Below are 21,579 nucleotides of genomic sequence, written 5' to 3'. Positions count from 1 at the left end.
AACTTCTTTATTTCTGCCTTCATTTCGGCATCTAGTCTTTTACCGTTAAGTAAGATATTAGCTGTGGAGGTTTCATAGGTGTCCTTTATCAAGGTTGAGAAAGTTCCCTTCTGTGTTTTTTTGTGTTAAGTGTTCATAAAAAGGGTGTAGGAATTTTTCCAAAGGCTTGTATTCATGTATTGAGATTATTATGGGTTTTTGTGGTCATTATTTTTAAGTTACTAAATTCAGCATCAAACATATATTTTGATTTCTTGCACATTATTTTTATCCATCTTTCTGTGGTGTAAGCTTAACTTAGTTTAGTTATTATGTCTCATCTGATAGCGTTGACTCAGATGTACTATAAACTATGTTTTTAAAATGTAGTGTAATATTGGCATTAAAATAAACTGTATCAATCAAGTGCTTTCTCATGTTTTGAATGGAGAAGTGACACTTCAAATAGGGATAACCTCCAGAACCATGTAGCATTGGGGTAGTTAATCAGTTACTGATAGTTCTGGAAAATAGGTTTGTATTTGTAGACCGGCATGGCATTGTTGTTTCTAAATTATTAATGACCAAAAAAGCGAAACCTAGCATACCTTCAAAAGCTAATATTTTGTCTTTTGTGAGCAGCATTGCAGAGTTAGCATAAGGCAATGTGCTTTTTTTTTTTTTTTTGAGACAGTCTTGCTCTGTTGCCCAGGCTGGAGTGCAGTGTGATCATGGTTCACTGCAACCTCCACCTGCTGGGTTCAAGTGATTCTCCTATCTCCACCTCCCAAGTAGCTGGGATTGTAGGCCACACCCAGTCAATTTTTATATTTTTAGTAGAGATGGGGTTTCATCATGTTGGCCAGGCTGGTCTCAAACTCCTGACCTCAAGTGATCTGCCCACTTTGGCCTCCCAAAGTGCTGGGAATACAGGCATGAGCCACCACACCTGGCCAAAATGTGCATTCTTAATACATTTTGAAAAGTATGATATAAATTCTGTCAGCCTTGGGCTTGTTTCACACTTTAAAACTGTCTTTGCCTATGGTATAAACAACTTGAATGTTCTATTTATTTTTAACATTGCCATCTGTCACTGTTAGATGCCAAGTCTTAAACATACTGCTATAGTTTGAGACTGAAAATTTAAAGTTCCCTATATTACACAACAAGGGTAACATAGAAAAAATTTTATCTTTGAATTTGTTCTTAAATATTCTTAATATGTTCAATTATTTGTGTATACAGACATAAAATTAATCACCATGTCCTGACCAAGATAGAAGGTATCCATGGTACCTTAGGAAAAAGAAAGTAAGAGTTTGAGAGAGGGAGACAGAAGAGGAAACAAAAAAGATGGAAGCTTGTCTGTAAGAAATTGTCGTTTTGTTCAGTCACCATAGGGCATGATATGGTAGAAGATGAGGTCGAGGTGGGGAAAAGCGGAAGGTAAAGCACATGTTTTTCTTTGTGTTTATTTTTCTTAGAAGTCACTGAGGAGCTATTTATTGATACCTTTCTTAAAGCTTTTATGTTAATAGCTATTCTCTCTAAAGATATTTTTTTATTCCAGTTCTCTTTCTCCTCTCCTTTACACATCAGTTACATTATTTGATATTGTCTCACAGATCTTGGACTCTGTTCTTTCTTTTTTTTTTTTTTTTTTTTTAACTCTGTTTTCTGTCTTTTTCTTTTTTTGAGACAGTCTCGCTCTGTCGCCCAGGCTGGAGTGTAGTGGCACGATCGCCTGTTTTCTTTTTCTCTCTTTTTTTTTTTTTTTTGTTTTCAGTTTAGATAATTTGTTGTTATATCATCAAGTTCAATGATTCTTCACTCTGCTATGTGCAGTCAGTCTTCTCTTAAGCCCCCTAACAAGTTCTTCAGTTCTCATATTTTTCTTTTCTAGCATAAAACTAGATGGTCTTTAAAAAATAATTGCTATGCTGGAATTCCCCATCTTTCACATCATCCACCTTTTCCACCAGAAAGAAAGAAAGAGGAGGGGTAAGGGATAGAAGTGAGAAGAGGGAAAGAGTGGGAGAAATGGAAAAGAAAGAAGAAAAACAAGTAGAGATTATTTTTGAGGCATTTACATCTGGAAATAAAAGACGAATGGTTTAGACAACCTTTCCTCTGAGGACAGTTAAAAATTTTTAACAGATATAAAAATACATTTTTGAAGTGTTAGCGAGTTAATAAAACTATAAGCAATTATTGTGCTAAGATGAAACAGAAGGAAATCTGGAGGGTGACCCCAGCATATGGGGACATTATTCCCCTAGGATAGCTGCTGGTGTAGTAGAGGAGGTCATCATAGGGCTAGGAGAACAAAAATTGGAGGTCAGAACTCATTAAGACAGAGTTGCTGAAAAATGCCCAAGCTTTGAGTTGGAATTTTTGTAGAAATTAATGACTGATTTTAAAATGTATATGGAAATGAAGAGCCAAGAATACCCAAGACAATTTAGAAGAATAAAAATGTGGGAAATTTACTGTAATAGATGTTGAGGTTCTATTGTGAAAGCTTCACTAAGACGTTGGTATAGATGCACAGATAGACCAATAGATCAATGGAACAGAGTAGAGTCCAGAAAGAAACCCATGTCTTTATAGATACTTGATTTATGACAGAGGTGGCATTGCAGGGCAGTTTCAAAAGAACAATCATTTGAATAAAGAGTACTGAGTCAACTGGACATCTGAATATAAAAAAAGAGAAACCTGACCCTTTTTTAACCCCATACATAAAAATCCATCACAGGAGAATTAGAAATCCGTATGTGAAAGATGAAACAGTAAAACTTTCAGAAGATAATAGAATATCTTTATGACCTTGAGTTAGATATAAAGTATTAATTATAACTGAAAAGCTTAATAAGTAAACAATTAAAAGGAAGAACTTTATCATAATATGCCATTAAGATAGTGAAAGGGCATATTACAGTGTGGGAAGATATTTGCAGAATGCATATCTGACAAAGGACTTCTAAAGAATCTTTAGGGAAATGCAGATTGAAGCCTTATTGACTCTTCAATACATACTCACCAGAATAATTAAAAAATATATATATTTTTTGAGATGTTGTCTTGCCTCTGTCACCAGGTTGGAGTGCAGTGGCGCAATCTTGAGTCACTGCAATCTCTGCCTCCCGGGTTCAAGCAATTATCCTGCCTCAGCCTCTCAAGTAGCTGGAATTACAGGCACATGCCACCATGCCCAGCTAATTTTTTTGTATTTTAGTAGAGACGGGGTTTCACCATGTTGGCCAGGATGGTCTCGATATCCTGACCTCAGGATCTGTCCACCTCAGCCTCGCAAAGTGCTAGGATTACACTTGTGAGTCACCATGCCAGGCCTGAATAATTAAAATTTGAATGTGACAGTATCTAAGGTTGGTAGGGATATAAATTAATAGGAATTCTCATATGCTGATGGTGGAAGTAAAATTTGAGACAATCATTGTCTGACATTATCTATTGAAGTTCATACACATATACCCTGTAACCCAGCAGTTCCACTTTTTGATGTATGTAGAGATTCATGTACACAGACTAAGACATGCGTAGGAATGTTCATAGCAACTTCATTTCCATTTGTTAAAAACTGGCAAAACTCATGGCTGTATACATGATGGAATGAATAAATGAAGGTATTTACAGTAAATTCCTCTACACCAATAAAAATGTTGAGTTAAAACTATTTGCAACATGATTGACTCTCTCAAAAACTAGTATTAAAAGTCCTGATATACACACTGTCTCAAAAAGTAGTATTAAAAGTCCTGATATACACACTTATACTATCAAGTTTTATATAAACATATGCAGAGTTCAAAATCCTAAGAGTTCAAGACCGCTCTGTGGTGTTAGACCTTAGGATAGCAGCTACCTTTGAAGAGGAAAGAGGAAATCAGTGATTGGGATGGGCAGAAGAGAGGATTCTGGAGTACTGCTAATATTCTGTTGATCCAGGTAACAAATATACAGAAATGTCATGATGTTGAACATCTTTTTGTGTGCTTATTGCCCATTGTATATTTTCTCTGAATTAATGCCTATTTAAGTCTCTTGCCATTTTTGAATTGGTCACTTTGCATTTTTACAAAATATTGCTCCCATCCAGATGAATGTTCTTTGCAGCATTGCTTTAATACATAAATGTTGGAAATCATATTTTCAAAAAATACTTTTGGTACTTTTGGTCCTTTTTGTACCGTAAAATACTTTGCAACCACCAGAAAGTGAGAAGTAAGCCCTATGTACTAAGCCAGTTAATTTTTTCTCTGATGTATTATGAAATGAAAAGACAAATTAGAGAACAGTAAAATCTCATTATAAATTCTTAAAAAGACGATCTAGAAGGCTATATACCTAGCTGGAAAGGGGAATGGAATTATGGAGATGGTAAGAAACATTTCATTTTTTCTCCGTTTGCTTCTGTATTATTTAATTTTTTCATAATAGAAATGGGATTGTTTCCGTGGCCCCTTCATAGGACTCACAGGTCAGGGGGAGCACACAAGTGAGTAGGTACAGAGGCTAAGATGAGCACTTCTGGGTAACCAGTAGGAGCAGTAATTTATGCAGGCCCACGGCAGTGTCTAGGGGTTGCCCATGACCCCTGGTACCCCAGAGGGAATATGTTAGTGTGCTCGTCTAGCTTTGTGGTCCATGGATAGATAGCTTAAGTGTTAACTCAGTGGACAGTCAGTGTGACAGCCTCTTGCACCTGTATCCAAGTCCTTGTCGGGTGTTCAGGAAGAATCAGGACCTGCAAATGAATTGAAGGGTGGTAAATGTGGAGGATTTTATTGAACTGTAGAAGTGGCTCTCAGAGGAATGGGGAGCTGGAAAGGGGATGGAGTGAGAAGGTGGTCTTCCCCTGGAGTTTGGCCATCCCCGGCTGAACTCTTCTCCAAAGTCCTGCTGTCAAGCTATCCCTCTGAAGTCAGGCTGTTTCCTTTGAACGTCTGGCTACTTCTTTCCTTCTCTGTCCCTCTACCACTCTGCTGGCAGGGCCTGGGGTTTTTATGGGCACAGGATGGGGTGTGGGGTAGGCCAAGGTGGTTTTGGAAAAGGCAACAATTGAGGGGGAAAACAGGAATATATGTTCTCGCTTTGGGCTGTGGGTCCAGGCTTGAGGGTGTAGCCCTTGCCAGAGACCACCCTCTTCTACCCAGTATTTCCCTTTCTCCTGTTCATATCACCATGAGCATGTATTATTTTCTAAAATATGAAGAAATAGATTGTAATCTCCTGTTAACTCTACTCTGTCCAAATAGGTAATTTCCAAGATCCTTCTTAATGCATCCACCCCATAAAATGGACACTTGTGACACTAGATTTAATGCAGATGTTTAATTTATATACCTGAATGAAAAGCAGCAGGGTTAAAGGGACAAAAGCTCAGGCAATCTTGGGTTTAATTCCTAGGCCACAAAGTGAGGCAAGATTTTTATTTCAAAGATTAGGGTTAAGGTACTTAAGATCCCTGGATACTTAATAAATGGCAACTGTTATTTATTATGAGGTCAAGAGGGGAGAGCAATCAGATCTTCTCTGGGGCCTGGGTGCCACTGTAGGGGTTTTGACTTTTATATAGAATTAGGTGGTAGGCAGTGGAAGATTTTGAGCAGATTTTGTTTGGTTCAATTTATCTTGTTAAAAGGATCACTTTCCTTGCCATGTCAAGAGGAAAGGCAGAGATAGGTAGAAGAAGAGGGGGTAGCAGTGACTGTTAGAATGAGCCAGGTGAGAGATGATGGTGACTTAGACCAGTATGGTAGCTATCCAAGTGGTGAGAAGTAATATGCTTCTAGATATATTTTGGCCATGGAGCTGGCAGAATTTGCAGACATACTGTGAAGTGATTGAATCATTCAGGTAATTTTTATGATAGAATGATTGGAATGAAGCGGTTGCCTTTCCAGTGGGTTCTCTTGTTGCTTCTCCCACCCTTGCAGATACATTCTAGTCCTTCATAGGGGGATAGCCACCAAACATTTTGTTAATATGAGAGAAAGACCTCTCTCATGTTTGTTAAAATATGAGAGAAAGTGACCTCTCCTACACAGTCACTAGATGACACAGCCTCTTTTCAGTCAGTTATAATTTTTATTTTGAAATAATTCATCTCAGAGGAAGTTGCAAAAATAGTACAGAGAGATCCCCTGGACTCATCGCTCAACTGTTCCCAGTTGGAACATATAGTAGTACATTATCAAAACCAGGAAACAACAGTTACAGTATGGCTAACTAGATGCAGACCTTACTCCAAATTCACCAGCTTTTGCAGCACTCATTTTCTTACCATGCATTTTTATATGGCATTGGAGTACAGCCTTTTCGGTTTCAGATGACAATTATTGTCATTAATTATGTAAATCTCCCACACACAGCAAATAATTGTGGAATATAGTTATCCACAATGTTTATATGTTAAATAATATATAACATATATATAATATGTTAAGCAATATGTAACATATATTAAATAACATGTTATATATAAATGATAAAATAATCTACATATATTACAAAACATATAAACATCCATGTTTATATGTTATGTAATACATGGGCTTATGGATTGTTCTGAGTATTCCCAAATGGCTTTTCTACAGTAAAAATAATGTACTTTCTTTTTTCTCACTCTCTTCCCTCATCCCTCCTTCTCTCCTTTTTCTCTTTTCTTCCTCTCTCTCTTTACTCTTTCTCTTGCCCTCCCTTGCTGTCTTTAGTATTAAGGAAGAGGTTGGGAGGGAGGGTTTTTTAAATTTAAAATTAAAGAAAAGAAGAGTGGCTTTGCCTTCTACATTATGAGTAAATTTTAAAAGCCTTGTTTCCTATTTAACTTAATTCATAAATCCACAGATGTTCCATTGGTAACAATTACCATGTTTTGTTTCTGCCACATATTGAAATTCTCTATGGTCTTTCTTATTTTAAAATCACATAAATTCATTGTTGTTTTTGTTTTGTTTTGTTTTGTTTTTTGAGATGGAGTCTTGCTCTGTCACCCAGGCTGGAGTGCAGTGGCATGATCTTGGTTCACTGCAACCTCTGCCTCCTGCCTCCTGAGTAGCGTGCGCCACCATGCCTGGCTAATTTTTGTATTTTTAGTAGATACAGGGTTTCACCTTGTTGGTCAGGCTGGTCTCGAACTCCTGACCTTGTGATCCACATGCCTTGACCTCCCAAAGTGCTGAGATTACAGGCATGAGCCATTGTGCCTGGACAATTCATTGCCTTTTTTTTTGTGTGTGGACTGCCATTTATCAACAATGCTATATTCAGAACTATGTTCAAAGAGGAAGCAAAGAATAAATTCAGTCAACAGCAGAAGATTTTGGCATGGTGCATGATAAATACTCCTTGGTTATGTCATCTCTTGCCAATTACTATTATGGGACCTTGGCAAATTGCCTAATCTCTCTGCCTTAGTTTTCTCATCTATAAGATGGGATAATAATAGAACTGCCTTTAAAAGATTAGGATAAATAATGTTTTTAAATACTTAGGATTGTGCCTGCCACACAGTAAGTGCTATAACATTATATTTAAATTAAAAATATCTGAGGGTAGAATTGATATTAATATTAGAAAAAAGTCATTGGAACAGAAAATGTGTCATATTTCTAATTCATTTGCTTCTTCAGGAAATAAATAATGGGGTTAACACAGTTCAGTACCTTTATTTTGTAGAGGTATTGAATCTCTTCATTATTTATATTGCATTTATGCAAATGACTAATAAAGAATCTTAAAAGCTTTAAAAAGTCACAAATTGAGATTGAATGCCAGTTTGATAATAGTTGCCAAAGAGTTTCACTTTTGCTAATGAATGTTTTTGGTAGAGGAAAAGAAGTGCCTTGGGGCTCCATGGATGAAGGAGAGTTACATATGTAACATCTGTTCAGTGTATGAAGGAGGTGGTTATATTTGGGACAACTTGTTTAATTCTGGATTTCTCATTCTGAAGAAACCTTTTTTACTTTTTTCTCTAATAATTGCGTAAGAGATTTACAGTTTTTCACACAGAGACTCTGTAAATTGATACTTAAAAAAATGTGTTAGTCAAATAACAATCTTAGCTCAGTATCAGCTAAGATATTAAAAGATTTGTTTCCTCAGCCTGTCCTGTTGTTTTAGTGATTCAGCCTTTTACTGGCAGCACTACCTACTTGATCAATTACTTTTCTTATTTTAATGGAGCCTAAAGTTCCATCATTTTTATTGGATACACTGTCTCCCACCTACTCAGCAAACAACTGAATAGCAATTAACTTTTTAAAAGAGAAAAGACATAATTTAATAGCAATTTCATACGGGTGTTTTCTGAGCAGGAAGTGCTCACCTGTTTGGTGTTGATGGGTGGAGCTCTTCTGGGGAAGCCTGTTTTGCAAGTGTGAGTTTAGGCTGGGTGTTTCTGTGGTGTTGCAAAGCAGTATGTGCTGAGAGAGGAGGATTAAGCTCCCGGAGGCAGAGCTCTCCCACACACTTGCTGGCTTGCTGGGCTCCACGGACTTGACTGAAAACAGGACCAAGAAAAGTGCTGCTGCAGGGGGTCCTGAAAACAGCTGGAACCTGGCAGTCATGTGGGACCTGACTTGGAGTTAGCCTGTGGTGGTGAGGTCGGAACCAGTGTGATTACGATTTATTTTCTACGCTCGTGTACGGAATGCAGAGCTGTTGTATCCTAATGAATCTACTGCTAAATACAGCCATTTGGAATAATTTTAAGTACTGATCCTAAAATTTGTACCACAAGAGGTAAGGAGATCTTAATCAGTCATTTAAATATTTGACTCAAACAACATTCAGAATATTTCACTGAAACTATTTTTAGATTATATTTGGGCACATGTTACCTTGGTTGCTCTTAGGTGAATGGTTAATTATTTAATTATCTAGAAATCTAGCAGTTGAACATTTGTATTTTTCATGTTTGTAGAGAGGTGATTCTTTTTGAAGTAGGTTTTGTTGATTGTGCAATACCGATGTTATTTTCCCAGTCGGTTTCAGGAAATACCTTTTTTTCTCCTATTTCCAATCAGCTTATGTCTTTTTTTCTATACATGAGGTTAATATAACAAAAGTTTTTATGATTAAAAGAACCTACCTTTATTTCTTAAGCAGCCAGCTTATATCATATTTTTGATTTTTTTTTCCTAGTGAGTTAATGATGTTTCAATTATTGATTAATGGAAGTGAGCAGTGCTAATATACTTCAAAGAGTTTGGTAGACTGTATAAAGTTTGCATAAGGAAGTAACCCTTCTGGCCTTTTCCCTTCAAGTATAGTGCTTCCCCCCGCCCACCTCATTGCTATTGGTTAGGATAACCATCTCTATCCATAAAATATTTTGTATTACATCTTAGAGATTTTACCACTAAGGTGGTATTCTATAAGTATTTGGTGCTTCTTTAGACTTTGGTGATAAATGCCTTTCATTAAAATAACATGGAGACCAGAATTTTTTCTGAATCACAAATCAGCCCTATTAAGAAGTTGAACATTTTTCTTTCCAGGATTACTGCACTAATGCTCATATGATACCATTTCTTTTTTTGTTTCAAAACCATAAATGGAGGAATTTCAGAATTTACAGCTGTTTTTCATAGTCAGCTTTTTAAAAAAGCATCTATTGCTCTTATGATAATGGTTTGAACTGTAATTTCTTTTTTTAAAAAAAGAATGCTGTATGGCATTCAGTGGAAGAGATCAGAAATCTAAAATGTTTTAGGTTAAGTTTATATTTAAGAAAATTATAGAAGGAAGGACTAGAAAGCGATGCCATGTTTGTGTGTCCCCCCTTGAGTGCTCTCAGTCCTCAATCTAGGATAGATAGCCATAATTCATGTACTGGAAGGCTGTCAGTTTTCTGGTTAGTCCTGTAACACAGGGGATTCTTAAAGTTTTCAGATCAAATGTAACAAGAAATTGTGGTAGTAATTATAGCTCCTATTTATTGACACAGAATTAAATGCTTGGTACATACATTTCCTGTAAGCATCATAGCAACCTTAGTGAAAGCTGTTGTTAGGGTCATTTCCATTGTGAGTTAAAGTATTGAGACTTAAATAGGTAATTTGCTCAAGATCTTGCAATTGGAAAGTGGTTAGGGACTGAATTAAAACCCTTTGGTCTATTTCTTTAACAAGACCTCATTGTCAGTTTTACACTCACCAACTTTAGAACCTTTCCCCTCTACTTCCTGCAAAACAAAACAAAACCCACAAAACAAACAAAAACCACCTATGACAGTATCAAAGTTCCACACCAAACTTCATAGCTTAATAAAGTGCAAAGGACTATGTGACATTAAAGTACATATTATTACATTTTAATCTAATAAAAATTTATCTCAGTTTTTACATGATTAAAATTAAGGTTCTATGTTTTTTGATTTCTAGAACTAATATATATTCTGGTACTCCTGCTACCTTTGATGTACCTGAATTCCTAAGAATATGTGTTTGTTATATTTAATTTTTGTAAGAATACACAAACAGATGTCCTCCTGAAATAGTACTAGCTTTTAAGCTTCTTATCAAATAATACTAGTTCATCCTAGAAAAATAAGAGCCCAGACAATTTAAAATTTCTTAGCAGATTTTAAAATGTATAATCTATATATAATATCCCATTCCAGTGTTAAAATACTTTAAGTGTCAGGAATTTATATCTACTTCATGTTTCCTCCTCCTCCTGCTTCTGGTAAACTGCAAGTCTTCCTTTTGTTCTGTTTTTAGAAATGAAATTAGTCATAATCTCTTATATAATAACTGAGGTGGTAAAGTCAGCAAGTTAAAAATACTTCTTACTTTGATTTTGTACCAAAGTCAGAAACACAACCAATCACATTTATTGTTTTAAATTTGTAATTTAAATTTTAAAATAAAAATTAGTATCACTTTTTGCAGGAAAACGGTATAGCTTATTTATATCAGCCTAAAATCACATAATCTAAATTTGAGCCTTCTTTGATATTTATAACTGAAATCTGTAGCTTCTAGAAAAGTCAATGTATAATGTAGTAATAGTCTTAACTGTATGTCCATTTTCCCATGGGAACTATGATTTTTAAAGGTCTAGCATGAACAGGTTCTATTTTATAACAGTTTTTGTGCTCCTCTAGGAAGGGCAGCAGTGTAGTGTTGGTTTGGTTTCATCTTTAACCCTGGAGAAGAGATACAGTTTTATACAAATATCCCAAAATTTTAGTTAACCGTTGGCTTGCCATTCAACATGAGTTGTGCTGGATATTCTGAAGAAGCAGTTTGTGGTCCATGTTTTGTTTTTCTCAGTGAATTGTTCTTACCTCTTCTGTGTCTAAAAGATTCTTTTCTAAAATCTACTACAGATTTATTTTCTAGATCCCTTAATGTTATTTATTTGCATTCCAGTCAGTAATGCCTTTTGAAATGGCTCCTTTCTCTCATAATTAGATGGAACCCTGTTTGACTTATGTAACTGTTAGTAGCTTTCCCATTTTTCAGTCAACAGCCATTACTAGCAGTACTATTTTAAATGCAGTCTTGCTTTTATATGACTTTCTCAGATACCTGGTTTTATTCTTTTGAGGTTGGAATGTCCAGATAGCAAACTGTTCCACTTAATTCCTGATCCAGTTCCAGATATCTTTTCTGTGACAGCCTCTTGAAGCTGTTACATGCATCAGTTAAAGAACTGTGTTTTTTCCTTTCACTTCCAAAATTGTTTGTGATACATTGATCAGAGGGGATTCTGCACTTTCGTACTCTACAACAACTTTGCAGTACATTAAAATTCAAGAAAAATTTTAATTTTTTACAGAAAAATTCAGTTTACCTTAAGAATTTTTTTGACATATACTTGGGATGGGGTGGGGAACGAAGCCCAATGCTGAACACCGGTTACATTCCTGATTTTAAAAAGCGGTTCCTGGAGAGACGAGAATTTTACTTTGTGAGCATCAACCTGATAGATGATACGTTTTCAGAAGTTCAGAATCTACAGATAATATTTACCTTAGTTTTCTTTTACTTTAGTAAACTTTTGTAACATATGTCAAAATTAATTTATATAAAGTATATGGCATTTTCTAGTTAAAAGAGTATTATAAGTGACTATTGTACTGTTGACTAAGGACTTGCAAGCAAATAAAGAAGTGAACAACAGTGTACCATATGGCATGACCAGCAACTATGAATGTCCTTAACAATTAGAGGTAGTACAAGAATCAAGTCTGGGAAGTAGTTATAAGCATGTTATGTAAGGACTCCTTATAACTACTAAGCATTTGTGGAACTAAATAATTAAAATTAATTTAAAAAGTGTTAAACCCTAATAAGCTCAATAACCTTTAACAGCGATTTTTTATCTTAAATTTTTATACCAGCCTTTTCCAAGATGATTTAGAGAGCCTAATTTTTTTTTTTTTTTTTTGACAAGGCTCTCGAATGATGTTTTAAACGATGTCCTTTTTTTTCCCTGATAAATTTCCCTTAACTAAGGGTATGTTTCATAGATTTTAGAGCTTTGTATGCTATTCAAACCTCACACATTCTCAGAGTACTTTATGATTTCTCAGGTATTTTCATTAAAATTTAGAATCATATCACCTGATTAAACTTCTCTTTGTTCATATTGTTAATCTGAGGTCTAAACAGGTTAATTTCCTTTTCTAAAATCTTATAGTGAGTTATTGGCAGAATCAGGATTAAAACCATATCACCACATTCTTGGTCTAGTACTTTCTCACTAGCACATGCGTTAGGCAATAATGGCATGATTGGATGGATGACCTTAATTAGGCTATATGTCTTATTATTGGGAAAAAAAAAGCTTTCGATTACTAGGTCATTGGTTCAAGGATGTATTGTTAAATCTTCAAGTAAGATTGCTAACATTTTATGCTTACTAAGTTTTACCATATATACAACTATGTATTTAGCTATTATAGGATATTATCAAATAAGCTAAAGAAAATGAATTGAAATATGAATAATAAATCATCTTTATAATTAGAACTAGATACCTAGAAGGGAAGGAAGAAAGGAATAGAGTTTCATTATTCTAATAACTCTTATTATATTTAAGTAATTACATAGAATGTGATGGGAGATGATCAGAATTTATTTAATATACCTGTTTCTTTTAATTTGAACTTTTAAGGAAGTAATTCTGATGATTAGAGACTTGTTTATATTTTGAATGTATATCATTTTTAGTGTGATGTTAACACAGATTAAATTAGTTAATACATGTAAAGCACTGGCACACAGTAATATAGTAAGCACTCAATAATCATCATGTATAAAATAATTATTGTTATGATATTACTGTAGTATCTAGATTTTCCTTCAGTTTTTGTTGACTATCTGATTTAGGGTTTACCCTCTTCTTCATACTACCTTTGTAGGACTGGGAGCAGGTCAGTGGGTGGTGCCAGAGAGAGGACAGATCTATAGCAAAATAGACCAGAAGATTTACAGAGTAAGAATAGTCAGTGACAGAATTTCTTCAGCAGGTCCTTATTCCATCAAACCAAACTTACTGGGTTTAATTTGCAAAAACTCCTTTACTCTGACTTGACTGATAATTTTTTGTGAAATTGGAAAAATACATCATCAGAGTTATTCATGTGTATTTTTAGTTATTGGCTTAAAGAACTTCTTTTGTATGATTAGTCATATTGATATGAAAGCATTATTTATATTAAAGCCTTTTTAGCTTATAAAAAGGAAAAGGTTCAAAAAGGTATATTTTTCTTTTCTTTTTTGAGACAGTGTCTTGCTCTATCACCAGGCCCCAGGCTGGAGTGCAGTAGCGCGATCTCAACTCACTGCAGCCTCCACCTCCTAGGTTCAAGTAATTTCTCCAATAATACTTCTGATATTTCTGTGTTATTGGAAAAAGTTTTTGTTCAGTTTCTTTAATATTTACATTGTATATTGAAGTCTTGCTCAAGTATCTACAAATTTTTATGTAAAAGATTTATAGAGTTACTACAGTTATCACAGATTACTTTGAATTCAGTTATTTGTAAATAAAAGCTTTGTTGATTAAGCTTAAACTAATTTAACTGATATAATCAAGGCTATAAACTAAGTAAGATTTATATCACATATTTCCCAACATGAATGCTAACTAAGCTTTTTCAGAAACTTTCTCAGTTGCCTAAATATTCTATCAGGTTATATAACAATGCTTGCTAAAGATAAGTTTATTTTTACACATCTCGGCAATATCCCTTTTAATAAACTTGAAAATACTAAGCACACAGTTCACTTCAGCTGTTTACATTAGACTGTAAATGTAAATCGATGCCATTTTTCTTTGCTACTATTTAAGGCATTTGCTGAAGCCTGTTGTAGTTTTTCCATTCTTTGTCTGTCTGTGACTTCACCCAATACAGTTCTTCTGTGCTTGTCTTCCATTGCTAAAAGTTCACTTTGAATATGTTTGCAGTATTACGTTTATTACAGTTGCTGAGACAGAACTTTGCCCTGACTTAAGGCTTTTATTTTTTTAAATTGCCATTTGCCTTTTCAAGTCTATTATACTCGTTTATATCACTGCAAAGGATACAAGGGGAGTAGGAGTATAAAAGTATTTAAAAATATGAAAGCATAAAAGCAAGCCTGCTGCATGTTCTGCACATGTATCCCAGAACTTAAAGTATAATTAAAAATAAATAAATAAATAAATAATGAATAAAGTCAGAAGCAAAGAAAAAAGTAGTTACAAATTTAGTGTACCTCATTCAAACCTTAAACAAGACAAACTAAAATATCAGCTTAATAGATGGAAAGAAAGCATTTGATGAAAGTGAATGCTTGTTCCTTTTATATGTCGTAGCAATTAGGAATAGTTAATTTCTTTATATTTAAGGTTTCTACCCAAAAAAACCAAGTGAATATGGTGAAACATAAGAAATAATCTACTTAAAGTCAGGAACAAGATAAGCATTTATTGGAGGTCTAGTGAAGATAGACAAAAAGAATTAAAAGGTTTGGAAGGGAAGAATCAAATCTGTTTTATTTGCAGATTTATAAATCCAGATGATTCTGCAGTCAAATTTTAAGAAATGATAAGAGAGTTTAGTAAGGTTGCTGAATAATACAAAAACAACAATAGCACACTTTTTAAGTTTTTCTGTCTAGCACTAAGTGCTTTATAATTTTAACTCATTTAATTCTCACAACAATGCTGTTGATTAGTTATTTAAAAAAATGTTTTTAAATTTTATTTTACTTTAAGTTCAGGGGTGTCTCTGCAGCTCTTGCAGAATTGTTACATAGGTATACACATACCATTGTGGTTTGCTGCTTCCATCCCCCCCATCACCTACATTAGGTATTTCTCCTAATGTTTTTTTTTTTTTTGTACTTTTATTTTTTATTATTTTTTATTTTTATTTATATTTTTATTTTTTTAAATTTTTTATTGCATTTTAGGTTTGGGGGTACATGTGCAGAACATGCAAGACAGTTACATAGGTACACACATGGCAGTGTGTTTTGCTTTCTTTCTCCCCTTCACCAACATTTGGCATTTCTCCCCAGGCTATCCCTCCACACCTCCCCCTCCCACTGGCCCTCCCCATTTACCCCCAATAGACCCCAGTGTTTAGTACTCTCCTCTCTGTGTCCATGTGTTCTCATTTTTCATCACCCACCTATGAGTGAGAATATGCGGTGTTTCGTTTTCTGTTCTTGTGTCAGTTTGCTGAGGATGATGTTCTCCAGATTCATCCATGTCCCTACAAATGACACAAACTCATCATTTCTGATTGCTGCATAATATTCCATGGTGTGTATGTGCCACATTTTTCCAATCCAGTCTATCATTAATGGGCATTTGGGTTGATTCCAAGTCTTTGCTATTGTAAACAGTGCTGCAATGAACATTCGTGTACATGTGTCCTTATAGTAGAACGATTTATACTCCTTTGGATATATACCCAGTAATGGGATTGCTGGGTCAAATGGAATTTCTATTTCTAAGGCCTTGAGGAATCGCCACACTGTCTTCCACAGTGGTTGAACTAATTTACACTCCCACCAACAGTTTAAAAGTGTTCCTTTTTCTCCACATCCTCTCCAGCATCTGTTGTCTCCAGATTTTTTAATGATTGCCATTCTAACTGGTGTGAGATGGTATCTCAATGTGGTTTTGATTTGCTTCTCTCTGATGACCAGTGACGATGAGCATTTTTTCATATGATTGTTGGCCTCATATATGTCTTCTTTCGTAAAGTGTCTGTTCATATCCATTGCCCACTTTTGAATGGGCTTGTTTGTTTTTTTCCTGTAAATCTGTTTGAGTTCTTTGTAAATTCTGGATATCAGCCCTTTGTCAGATGGGTAAACTGCAAAAATTTTTTCCCATTCTGTTGATTGCCGATTCACTCTATTGACTGTTTCTTTTGCCGTGCAGAAGCTGTGGAGTTTGATTAGGTCCCATTTGTCTATTTTGGCTTTTGTTGCCAATGCTTTTGGTGTTTTGTTCATGAAGTCCTTGCCACTCCTATGTCCTGGATAGTTTTGCCTAGATTTCCTTCTAGGGTTTTTATGGTGCCAGGTCTTATGTTTAAGTCTTTAATCCATCTGGAGTTAATTTTAGTGTAAGGTGTCAGGAAGGGGTCCAGTTTCTGCTTTCTGCACATGGCTAGCCAGTTTTCCCAACACCATTTGTTGAACAGGGAATCCTTTCCCCATTGCTTGTTTTTGACAGGTTTATCAAAGATTGTATGGTTGTAGATATGTTGTGTTGCGTCTGTTGCCTTTGTTCTGTTCCATTGGTCTATATCTCTGTTTTAGTACCAGTACCATGCTGTTTTGATTACTGTAGCCTTGTAGTATAGTTTGAAATCTGGTAGTGTGATGCCCCTTGCTGTGTTCTTTTTGCTTAGAATTGACTTGGCTATGCGGGCTCTCTTTTGGTTCCATATGAAGTTCGTGGTGGTTTTCTCCAGTTCTGTGAAGAAAGTCAATGGTAGCTTGATGGGTATAGCATTGATTCTGTAAGTTACTTTGGGCAGTATAGCCATTTTCACGATATTAATTCTTCCTAACCATGAACATGGAATGTTTCTCCATCTGTTTGTGTCCTCTCTGACTTCGTTGAGCAGTGGTTTGTAGTTTTCCTTGAAGAGGTCCCTTACGTTCCTTGTGAGTTGTATTCCAAGGTATTTTATTCTTTTTGTAGCAATTGTGAATGGCAGTTCGTTCTTGATTTGGCTTGCTTTAAGTCTGTTATTGGTGTAGAGGAAGGCTTGTGATTTTTGCACATTGCTTTTATATCCTGAGACTTTGCTGAAGTTGCTTATCAGTTTCAGGAGTTTTTGGGCTGAGGCGATGGGGTCTTCTAGGTATACTATCATGTCGTCTGCAAATAGAGACAATTTGGCTTCCACCTTTCCTATTTGAATACCCTTTATTTCTTTTTCTTGCCTGATTGCTCTGGCTAGGACTTCCAGTGCTATATTGAATAGGAATAGTGAAAGAGGGCATCCTTGTCTAGTGCCAGATTTCAACGGGAATGCTTCCAGTTTTTGCCCATTCAGTATGATATTGGCTGTTGGTTTGTCATAAATAGCTTTTATTACTTTGAGATACGTTCCATCGATACCGAGTTTATTGAGGGTTTTTAGCATAAAGGGCTGTTGAATTTTGTCAAATGCCTTCTCTGCGTCAATTGAAATGATCATGTGTTTTTTGTTTTTGGTTCTGTTTATGTGGTGAATTACGTTGATAGACTTCCGTATGTTGAACCAGCCTTGCATCCCCGGGATGAATCCTACTTGATCATGATGGATAAGTTTCTTGATTTGCTGTTACAATCGGCTTGCCAATATTTTATTGAAGATTTTTGCATCTGTGTTCATCATGGATATTGGCCTGAAGTTTTCTTTTCTTGTTGGGTCTCTGCCGGGTTTTGGTATCAGGATGATATTGGTCTCATAGAATGATTTGGGAAGGATTCCTTCTTTTTGGATTATTTGGAATAGTTTCAGAAGGAATGGTACCAGCTCCTCTTTGTGTGTCTGGTAGAATTCGGCTGTGAACCCATCTGGACCTGGGCTTTTTTTGTGTGGTAGGCTCTTAATTGCTGCCTCGACTTCTGCCCTTGTTATTGGTCTATTCATAGTTTCAGCTTCCTCCTGGTTTAGGCTTGGGAGGACACAGGAGTCCAGGAATTTATCCATTTCTTCCAGGTTTACTAGTTTATGTGTATAGAGTTGTTTGTAATATTCTCTGATGATGGTTTGAATTTCTGTGGAATCTGTGGTGATTTCTCCTTTATCATTTTTTATTGCATCTATTTGGTTGTACTCTCTTTTCTTTTTAATCAATCTAGCTAGTGGTCTATTTTGTTGATCTTTTCAAAAAACCAGCTCTTGGATTTATTGATTTTTTTGGAGGGTTTTTCGTGTCTCAGTCTCCTTCAGTTCAGCTCTGATCTTAGTTATTTCTTGTCTTCTGCTGGGTTTTGAGTTTTTTTGATCTTGCTCCTCTAGCTCTTTCAATTTTGACGATAGGGTGTCAATGTTGGATCTCTCCATTCTTCTCATATGGGCACTTATTGCTATATACTTTCCTCTAGAGACTGCTTTAAATGTGTCCCAGAGATTCTGGCATGTTGTGTCTTCGTTCTCATTGGTTTTGAAGAACTTCTTTATTTCTGCCTTCATTTCGTTGTTTATCCAGTCAACATTCAAGAGCCAGTTGTTCAGTTTCCATGAAGCTGTGCGGTTCTGGGTTGGTTTCTGAATTCTGAGTTCTAACTTGATTGCACTATGGTCTGAGAGGCTGTTTGTTATGATTTCAGTTGTTTTGCATTTGCTGAGCAGTGCTTTACTTCCAATTATGTGGTCAATTTTAGAGTAGGTGTGATATGGTGCTGAGAAGAATGTGTATTCTGTGGATTTGGGGTGGAGAGTTCTGTAGATGTCTATCAGGTTTGCTTGCTCCAGGTCTGAGTTCAAGCCCTGGATATCCTTGTTGATTTTCTGTCTGTTTGATCTGTCTAATATTGACAGTGGGGTGTTAAAGTCTCCCACTATAATTGTGTGGGAGTCTAAGTCTCTTTGTAAGTCTTTAAGAACTTGCCTTATGTATCTGGGTGCTCCTTTGTTGGGTCTGTATATGTTTACGACCGTTAGCTCTTCTTGTTGTATCGATCTTTTTACCATTATGTAATGGCCTTCTTTGTCTCTTTTGATATTTGTTGCTTTAAAGTCTATTTTATCAGAGATGAGAATTGCAACTCTTGCTTTTCTTTTGCTCTCCATTTGCTTGGTAAATCTTCCTCCATCCCTTTATTTTGAGCCTTTGTGTATCCTTGCATGTGAGATGGGTTTCCTGGATACAGCACACTGATGGGTTTTGGATTTTTATCCAATTTGCCAGTCTGTGTCTTTTGATTGGTGCATTTTGTCCATTTACATTTAGGGTTAGTATTGTTATGTGTGAATTTGATACTGCCATTTTGATGCTAGCTGGCTGTTTTGCCCGTTAGTTGTTGTAGATTCTTCATTATGTTGCTGCTCTTTAGCAATTAGTGTGATTTTGGAATGGCTGGTACTGGTTGTTCCTTTCTATGTGTAGTGCCTCTTTCAGGAGCTCTTGTAAAGCAGGCCTGGTGGTGACAAAATCTCTGAGTACTTGCTTCTTCACAAAGGATTTTATTTTTCCTTCACTTCTGAAGCTCAGTTTGGCTAGATATGAAATTCTGGGTTGAAAGTTCTTTTCTTTAAGGATGTTGAATACTGACCCCCACTCTCTTCCGGCTTGCAGAGTTTCTTCCAAGAGATCTGCTGTGAGACTGATGGGCTTCCCTTTGTGGGTGACCCGACCTTTCTCTCTGGCTGCCCTTAGTATTTTCTCCTTCATTTCAACCTTGTTGAATCTGACGATTATGTGCCTTGGGGTTGCTCTTCTTGAGGAATATCTTTGTGATGTCCTCTGTATTTCCTGCAATAGAGTGTTGGCCTGTCTTGCTAGGTGGGGGAAATTTTCCTTGATAATGTCCTGAAGAGTATTTTCCAACTTGGATTCATTCTCTTCGTCACATTCTGGTACACCTATCAAACGTAGGTTAGGTCTCTTCACATAGTCCCACATTTCTTGGAGACTTTGTTCATTCCTTTTTGCACTTTTTTCTCTGATCTTGGTTTCTCGTTTTATTTCATTGAGTTGATCTTCAACTTCTGAAATTCTTTCTTCTGCTTGGTCAATTCGGCTATTGAAACTTGTGCATGCTTCGCGAAGTTCTCGTATTGTGTTTTTCATCTCCTTTAATTCATTCATATTCCTCTCTAAGTTATCCATTCTTGTTATCATTTCCTCGAATCTTTTTTCAAGGTTTTTAGTTTCTTTGCATTGATTTGAAACATGTTCTTTTAGCTCACAAAAGTTTCTCATTATCCATCTTCTGAAGTCTAATTTCGTCATTTCATCACAGTCATTCTCCATCCAGCTTTGTTCCCTTGCTGGTGAGGAGTTTTGGTTCTCTCTAGGAGGCAAGGTGTTCTGGTTTCGGGTGTTTTCCTCCTTTTTGCGCTGGTTTCTTCCCATCTTTGTGGATTTATTCACCTGTCGTCTGTGTAGTTGCTGACTTTTTGATTGGGTCTCTGGGTGGACACCCAGATTGTTGATGATGAAGTATTTCTGTTACTTGGTTTTCCTTCTACCAGTCTAGCCCCTTTGCTGTACGACTGCAGAGGTCCACTCCAGGCCCTGCTTGTCTGGGGTACACCTATAGCATCTGCGGAACAGTAGGGATGCTACCAGTTTCTTTTTCTGCTATCTTTGTCACAGAATGTTGCCTGCCAAATGTCAGTCTTTTGGATATAGAGGGGTCAAGGAGCTGCTTGAGGAGACAGTCTGTACTTTATAGGAGCTCAAGTGCTGAGCTGTGAGCTCTGATGCTCATTCAGGGCTGTTAGGCTGCTATGTTTAATTCTGCTGCAACAGAACTCATTATAAAGCCCTTTTTTTCTCAGCTGCTCTTTCTGAAGGGATTGGCGCTTTATTTTTGAGTGTCCGCCGGGTTGTCCTGCCCAGCTAGGAGGCAGTCTTGTCCTGCCGAGGCTCCGCCCTGCTGGTGTGAGGTTCGCCCTGTTTCTGCAGGCTCTGCCCTTCTGTGGTCTCCGCCCTGCAGCCGCGGGCTCCGCCCTGCGGCGGAGTCTCTCTGTTGTACCTGGTTGCCTTGGCAACGGCATGCTGCGTCAGCAATGGGCGTGTACCTCAGTAGGGGCTGATTGCCTCGGTAATGGCGGACGCCCCTCCCGCACGGAGCTGCGCTTTAAGGTAACCTGCTAACAGCGATCGTTTGGACTTGCCGTTTTGTTTGTCGCACTGGGCTACCCCTAATGCTTTGTCCTGGGCTGGCCCACTGTTCAAGTCCCGTTCAGTCTCAAGTTCAGCCCTCTCAGGTCTCAGGTTGCCAGTTCAACAGGGCACCCGGCACAGTGCGCTTTTGTGCGGACCTCTGTGGAGCGCCTCTGCGCTCCGGCGCGGGCCGCAGCCGCACCGGCTGCTGGCTACACCAGTCAAGATCTCTGGCTGGCGTCCCGCGTTTGTTTTATATCTGGGAATTTCCCCGTTC

The 21,579-nt window shown here is 36.7% G+C and overlaps 1 protein-coding gene across 11 annotated transcripts in view; it reads left to right on the top strand.

Moving 5' to 3' along the window:
- Nucleotides 1-21,579, top strand: part of ARHGAP32 (Rho GTPase activating protein 32) — a 320,343-nt gene that overhangs the window by 234,262 nt on the left and 64,502 nt on the right. The window contains exon 1 of one of the 11 annotated variants that reach the window (XM_035265069.3): nucleotides 8,400-8,751. The exons of the other annotated variants lie outside the window; for them this stretch is intronic. The gene's annotated coding sequence lies outside the window, so the exon portion shown is untranslated. Of the gene's footprint in view, nucleotides 1-8,399; nucleotides 8,752-21,579 lie in introns of those variants that run through there. 11 annotated transcript variants of the gene reach the window in all.

The sequence above is a fragment of the Callithrix jacchus genome, chromosome 10 (assembly GCF_049354715.1).
Source record: "Callithrix jacchus isolate 240 chromosome 10, calJac240_pri, whole genome shotgun sequence".
Lineage (NCBI taxonomy): Eukaryota > Metazoa > Chordata > Mammalia > Primates > Cebidae > Callithrix > Callithrix jacchus.
The sequence above is the reverse complement of the archived record's forward strand: the minus strand, read 5'-3'. Positions and strand labels throughout refer to the sequence as shown.